The sequence below is a fragment of the Gracilinanus agilis genome, chromosome 3, assembly GCF_016433145.1.
Source record: "Gracilinanus agilis isolate LMUSP501 chromosome 3, AgileGrace, whole genome shotgun sequence".
In the NCBI taxonomy this organism is placed as follows: Eukaryota; Metazoa; Chordata; class Mammalia; order Didelphimorphia; family Didelphidae; genus Gracilinanus; species Gracilinanus agilis.
The window spans coordinates 104,069,455-104,077,360 of record NC_058132.1 but is presented as its reverse complement, the minus strand read 5'-3'; positions in this window follow the sequence as shown (position 1 = coordinate 104,077,360).

Here is a 7,906-nt window from a genome sequence, read left to right as displayed (position 1 = left end):
CCTTTCCTTTCCTTTCCTTTCCTTTCCTTTCCTTTCCTTTCCTTTCCTTTCCTTTCCTTTCCTTTCCTTTCCTTTCCTTTCCTTTCCTTTCCTTCCTTCCTTCCTTCCTTCCTCCTCCCCCTCTCTCTCCCCCTTCCTCTCTTTCTTTCTCTCTCTCCCCCTCTTCTAACTCCTCCTCTAGCATCCTAAAGTCAAAGCCCAATGTAAGAATATATTTAAAGCAATTAATATCTTCATAATACCAGTCTTTGTGTACTTTTGGAATAGAGGATAGATTCCAGTGGATTTAGAAAGTAACCAAACAAAAGCCTGCATAGTGTTAACAGAACACAAAGCCTATTGCCCTAAGATAACTAAAGAAAGATTAATACTCTATCATTAAAAAAGGATGAAGAAGCCTGGTATATTACCACATGCCTTTAGTGGCTACAACTGGAGAGGCTGAGACTGGCTGGTGGATTTCTTGAGTTCAGCAGTTATGAGCTACAACAAGGCTAAAGCTGATTGGCTGACCATGCTAAATCTGGAACCATTATTGAAAGCCCTTAAAAGTGGAGAATTATCAGACTGCCAAGGAAGAATTAGCCTATATTAAAAACAAAAACACAACACAAACACAAACACAAGCAATAATGATAACAATAACAAAAACAGAGTGAGTTAAAGCTTCCCTGTCATGATCAATGGGCCAGAAATCTGCATAATGTAAGAGCAAAATATGTTGATTAAAAAAAAGAAGTGACTATTCTTCATAAACCAATAAGAGACTGTATACTCATTCTCTAAATACAAACACTAAAATTTCATTGAGAAGAAAACACATAAATTGCACTGAAATCATGGCATTATCAGAAACAAATCTATGGTCTGTAATTGCCTGGATATAATACTGACCCATAAAAATTTAAGAACATTTTTAATGCCGATACTCATGATCCCCAACCTTCACAGAATCAATCAATCAATGAGCATTTATTAAGTGCCTACTCTGTAGAGACATAGCAGAAGAAATCAATACCATGTGGGAATTAGAAAGGGTTCATATCATCTACTCTGTCTGGTCTGCAACTAGAATTTTACACAAGATTCTCTCAGTAAACCTATGGAAGGCAAGCTTCAGTTCCAATATTTTCATCTGGGTGCAAAAAATCATCATTTTATCCACCACATAACAGGCCATCAAATATTGAACATAAAGCAACAATAGTTAAATAGCAACTTATCCCAGGATATTTCTTCTCTTTCTCTTCTGCTCTTATAGTTTCTTATTCCTAGAATCTTCTCCCTCCCTAGATACAAGCTGAATTACTACCCATCCTTTAAAATCCAACTCAAATGTTACCTTTCCTGATTCCTACCATCTATAACAATCTTTCTCCTTTGACTACACATAGTTAGTTTTCTGTACTTCTCTAAAATCATATTACCATGTCTTATTATGAATAATAGTTATATATTTTTAATAATAGTTACATATTAATGTTTTATAAACCTACTAGGCCATAGAATCCATCATAATAAGATTGAGTTTTATAGAAACATGTCCACAGAACTTAATTCTGTGTTGTGAAAATAGTAGGTGCTTAATAAATATTGGTTGAATTAAATTTAACTGAATAAGAGTGTTATAGTTCTTTAAGAATATAAGCTCCTGGGGGCAGCTGGGTGGCTCAGTGGATGGAGAGCCAGGCCTAGAGACAAGAGGTCCTAGATTCAAACCTCATCTCAGACAGTTCCTAGCTGTGTAACCTTGGGCAAGTCACTTAAATCCCATTGCTTTAGTCCTTGCCACTCTTCTGCCTTGGAACCAATACACAGTATTGATTCTAAGGTTGAAGGTAAGGATTAAGAAAAATGACTATAAGCTGCCCTAAAATGTATGCTTCTTAAGGTCAGGGTATTTTTGGTATTTCTGGAACATCTAGTCCCAATAGGCCTAATTGACTTGACTGTAATAGTAGCTTAAATAGTGGTTGAATGAATGGATCTTACAGTGTCTGAGAGGATATGACACATACAAAACAGAGCATAATAAGTACACAAGAGTAATAGAAAGAATTATTCTTGTTTCAAAAAATGAAAGATAATTCATTGTTTAGTAAATCAGGAAGATCACCTGAAGAAGGTAGAGTGTCTACTATTTTCCAGGGCAGATGAGTGAAACAGTACATAGAATTCTGGGCCTCAATTCACAAAGATTCCATCTTCCGTCTGAGTTCAAATCTAGCTTCATATACTAGCTGGGTGACCACAGGCAAGTCATTTAACCTGATTTGCCTCTGTTTCCTCATCTGTAAAACAAGCTGGAGAAGGATATGGCAAATCACTCCAATATCTTTGCCAAAAAAAAAAAAACAGCATATGAGATCCAAAGATTTAAACATGATTGAAAAGTGATTAAACAACAATACCACTATGTGCCAATTGCTATGCTAAGCTTTTTTTTTTTTTGACAAATTTATCTTAGCATTTATCTAGAACTTAGAGAATAACCATAATAATAACTGGCATTTATATATGTTTTGAAAGTTTGTGAAGCACTTAATATATGTAATCTACTTTGATACATACAATAAACAGACTTGTAACAAACAGGTGCTGAACATATTTTATCTCTTTTTTTTTAATCAAAGAAACTGAGGCTTAGAAAAATTGTATCACACAATCAACATATACCTTTAATGAGTGTAAGGGTAATCCAGATTTTGCTTAACTAAGTGTCACACTCAATTTACTATTCTGTGGGAGGAAGGGTAAGATTGAAGCAGATGGAAATAGAATGTGGGGAAATGGTATTTTGAGAGAAGAGAAAGGAATGAGCAAAAGTTTAGCAGCAAGAAACCTTAAAAAAGTCTGAGGGAGTTTAGATATGTTTTTTTTTTTAAATGGTAGAAGCATTTATAGAGTATTTCTACCAATGCTACCTATTATTTTTTTCTAGAGATGATATAGATAGCAATGTAGGTACAAATATCAGTTCCAAAACTGGTATATCTAACAGCCTAAATTTCTCTGCCTCTTTCTCTAATTCCCCATACTCTGGCCTATTTTTTCCCTCATTTGTGAATATATCCAGATGTTCTTCTAACTTTAAACCTATTAAGGAACCAATTTTAAAAATGTGTTGTTTTACTATATTTCACTCACATGTACCACCACAAGTCCCCCAGTTTTCCATCTTCTCCTGCTCCTCAAATCATTTTTTTTTGTTTTTTTTTAGTCAGTACAATATGAATTAATGAATAAAATGAGTTACTTGAGATCAAGGATTGCCCCTCCATTTTTTCGTCTTTGCTTCTCTGATGGTCCTAAAGATAGCAACTTTTTGACATATATATTAGCTCACTCCATGTTTGTTGATTAATATTGAATTGAATTTATCTGGGTGTATCCTCTAGTAATATATAAATTCCTTGAGAATAGTGACTACTCCTTTTCTGCTTTTGAATCAATAGCGCTTATCACATTGGTTCTCACTTGGAAGATAATAAATTCATTTGAATTTCAGTGCAGTTATTGATACTTTGAACTTATGTAGAATGAGATACCTTTTGCCCTATGATCTTATCATCTTGCTTAGACAGTTCACCCAAACAATCTGCAATTCATGACAAATATATCAGAAAAAAATCTATGGTTTACAAAGCAATTATTGTGCTCAAAGATTTTTTTCTCCGAATTCTCTGAAACATTTCAGAGAAAAATTCCATGATCACTTGGAATTTTACCTTCATCATCAACAAAAGAATTCTAATTCTAGCATTGCCACAATATGACCTAGTACAGTGATGGGCAAACTTTTGAGCTTGGTGTGTCAAAATTCACCAAAAAAAAGAGCATAACTCAGGTGGTGTGTCACTTTGAGAAAAAAAAAACATAATTTTGTGATACTTATAACATAAATAACAAAATGTATAATTATAATATATAACATTATTTAATAAACCAAAAACTAATTGTTTAACTTACCTGCTTAGTGACTTCTTTGCTCATCTGTCAGTCAGTTTCTTTTGTTTGTCTTGATATTAATTAACTTGTGTGGGATAACGTGAACTAAAATAAGTGAGATGGGGGGAGAGAAATTCTTTAATTAACCTGCCTAATAGTGACTTTTTTGTTGCTGAATTTCAATGGCTAATGAAAATTCATTTAGCTGCTAAATCTTCAATTGAAGGCTAGTATTTTGTACACTTCAAGCCCAAGCAAGTGCTACTACATTCATCTGTCAATCTGTTTCTTTTGTTGGTTTTGATATTATTTAGTATGGAGAATAAGGTCTCACAAAAGTATGTAGAGGGAAAAATTGTGAGTAAAGCCATTGCTATATTTTTCAGGGTACTAAAAGTGTCTGGTAATCAGTTCCAGGTACTCTAAATTTCCTGTTCGTAGTGCTACTCCTCATGATTTTCCAAGTGGCACCTTTCCAGATTCTCAAGCTTTGACCTCAAATTGACAAACATCTGAGCCCAGATGCTGCCTTGAAATTCTGCAAGTTGCATCTCCAAATCATCCATTTGTATCTATTGGAAATCATTTAATTCCAAACCACTGTAGATAACTACATCAGGATACTTAATTATTTTCATGGTCTGTTCTACGCTTCTAAATTTATTAAATCTATCACTGAACTGGTCAAGTAACGAATCTAAAACATGCTGATACTTTATATGCAAGGATTCCATTTCATTTTGTACAGCTGCACTGGCTTTCTCAAAATACTTTGTTACTCAAGGAAAATAATTATAAATTTTAGTTTCTACATCTCACTTGAAAATTTTAAGTTTACTTTCAAAAGCTTTTATGTATCCAAATATAACATCAATACTTTTGCCAAAACCTTGTAACTTTAAATTCAGTTCATTAATATGAACAGAGAGATCTGTAAAAACATCAGGGTGTTGACCCACTTATCATCATTGAGCTGAGGAAAGTTTCCCAGATCCTTATCCTCAAGAAATACCTTAATTTCTTCAAAGCACTCCACAAAATGCTCAAGAACTTTGCCTCGGCTCAGCCATCTTACATTACTGTACATTAGCAGTCCACTGTAGGTGGAATCAACCTCCAATAAAAGTGCAGAAAATTCTCTGAAGGGGGCAAGCAGCTATTAAATTAACTATTTTTGAAACAATTGACATTAAGTCATTTAAGTCAGTGAATCATGCCTTGGCATATAAAGACTCCTGAAGGATAATACAATAAAAAGGCAAAATTGGATGTCAAATAGCTTCTGTAAACAATTTGACAAATCCTACTTTTTTCCCCACAATGTTTGATGCCCCAGCTGTCGTCACTAACACAACTTTAGATATATCAATGCTTAGGTCATGGAATGTTTGTATAACAACCTTACATATTCTGCTTCCTGATGTACTTGTTGGCACTGATACTAAATTTATCAACTCTTCTCTCATTATGAGACTATCAGAATATCAACCAATAATGGCCAACTGAACACATGATGTGACATCAGTAGTTTCATCAAGAGAGATTGAAAAATATTTACAAGTACTTTTGTCTCTCTTTAATTGATGTTGTACGTTTGTGTTCAGTCTCATTATACGGTCTTTTATATTTCTACTAAGTGGTAAACTCAGATATTCTCTTAATTGCATCTTTATTCTGCATATCATGAAATAGAACTGGTGCACATCTTAGGAGAGTTTCTTTAATAAATTCTCTCTCACTGAGTGCTTTTCCATGCTGAGCTATGGAGTGAGCAATGCTCAGCATGGAAAAGCACTCAGTGAGAGAGAATTTATTAAAGAAACTCTCCTAAGATGTGCACCAGTTCTATTTCATGATATGCAGAATAAAGCCTTCTACAAATTTAAGGATGGAATTAGATTGGATCTTCTAAAGGTATAGCTGCCTGGAAATGTATTCCTTCCTTTCATCTTCACTTTTTTTCAAGAGCTAGGAATGATTAGTTTCAAAATTTCTATTTATATTCCATGTTCTGCTTAATACCATTTCAGTACATAGAACACAAAATGATCTGCCATTTTTTTTTCTATAATGCTATACATCTTGGTCCATGGCTCTTGAAAAGGTTGGCTACTGCTACTACAACTTCCTTTACTTACCCTTTTTTTTTTTATTTTTTGGGTTTTTCATCAGAGAGGCAGTGACAGAAGTTAGAATTATAGATAGTCTTTTAGCCCTGCAGGCAATTAGGAGTTAACTAGCCTAACTGACCACAAGATGGCACATTTAACTGTCTTTTAGGAAAGGGCAGGGTTAATAAGCAGAAAGAGGTTAATAAGGATGCACAACCAGTAATAGTGGTGAAATGGAGTTTGCACTGTGCTGCAAAATGGTGTTCCTTATATAATTTTCTAATGGTGGGAAAAGGCACCAATAGCACAGGCCCTCGCCTCTTCTATCTCAGTAATGATGGCCAATTAGAAATCCACAACACCCCAGAACAGTAGATTGGATGGTGATTGCTATGGTTATGTGGTTTCTAGCATTGGCAATCACAGGGCCCCCAGAGATGTGTTCTCCATGGCATTCTGCTGCTCCCTGCTCCGCCCAGCCAGAAGTTTGGCCAAAGGTCCCCTAACAGCCCTGGAAGTCCCAGAACTAGATGCTCTGTGCCAGAGTTCTATTGTTTTGGCCTACAGACCTCCGACACAGAGTGTCTACAGTACACTACAGCAAATGTTTCATCCTTGGATTGTGGCTCTATACTTCTCTGTATGGTGCTGCATGCAGCTACATGTCAATGAATATTGAAGACACTTAAACATCTTGGACAGTGATGGGCAAACTACGGCTTGCGGGCCAGATGCAGCCCCATGAAATGTTCTTTCGGGCAGCTCAATATCATTCCTAATCTGACGAATACAACAAGTAGGATGCAATACAATGAAAGTTCAAAAGAGTTGCCTTAGAAACAGACTGACAGATGAGCATTTCCTTTCCTTTGGCCTCCTCTTTAAAAGTTTACCCATCACTGATCTTGGGGATTACTTACTCCTTCTGAATTGTGAATAGTTTATGTTAGATTAAGGTTAAAGATGCCTTCTAGCAATACTCTCGCTGTTATATGTCTATGGTCCAATGCACCATTGGCAGACCTTTTAGAGATTGTGTGCCCGAATTGCACTTTCAAGCCTGTGAGTGGAGGGTGGAAGTGCTTGCATTGGTCTGCTGGACAGAAGGGCAGGGCATAAAATAAATGTCCTCAGACACATGGAGAGGGGCAATGGGGCAGCCTCCTCCGTGCTACCAGGGTATATGTGCCACATCTTTGCCAACATGGGAATGTTTCAATTTTTCCGGTAGTATATTTTCTGCCAAAACATGCTCTAAGTCTCTCTCCAGATGTACTATTAGATGTTCTAAGGTGCCTTTCACATCTAACATTCTATATTTTATCTTTTTTCTAACATTCTATATTCTATAGTCCCTTCTGGCTCTAGCTTTCTATGGCCAGTATTCTACTATTCTATAATTTCACATTTCATTAGTAGTATCATTTTATGTTCTAACATTCTAGCTTTTAAGGACCTTCCAAATGTAGCATTCTATATTATACTCCAAAAATTCAACGTTTCCAGGATCATTTCTTTTTCTAACAGACTATATTTTCTGATATTGCATAATCTAAGGTCTTTTAAAGTGCCAACATTCTATGTCCTGTGCCCTAACATGCAGGCTGGAGGTTCTTAAGGTCCCTCCTGGATCTGACATCCTGTGATTCTCTGATTCTTTGAAAGTAGGAACTCTTATCTTGTTTCAATACACAGGACCCAGGAAATAGTCACTGATCTCAACTGGTTGGTGTTTAAAGTGACACCACTTCTATCTAAACCTGTAGTCGTGGCATAAAAATTCATTTTTGACTTAACACCAAGAAGACCCTGTTTGTTACTCTATTGAGCTAATGCTTATTAGTTTA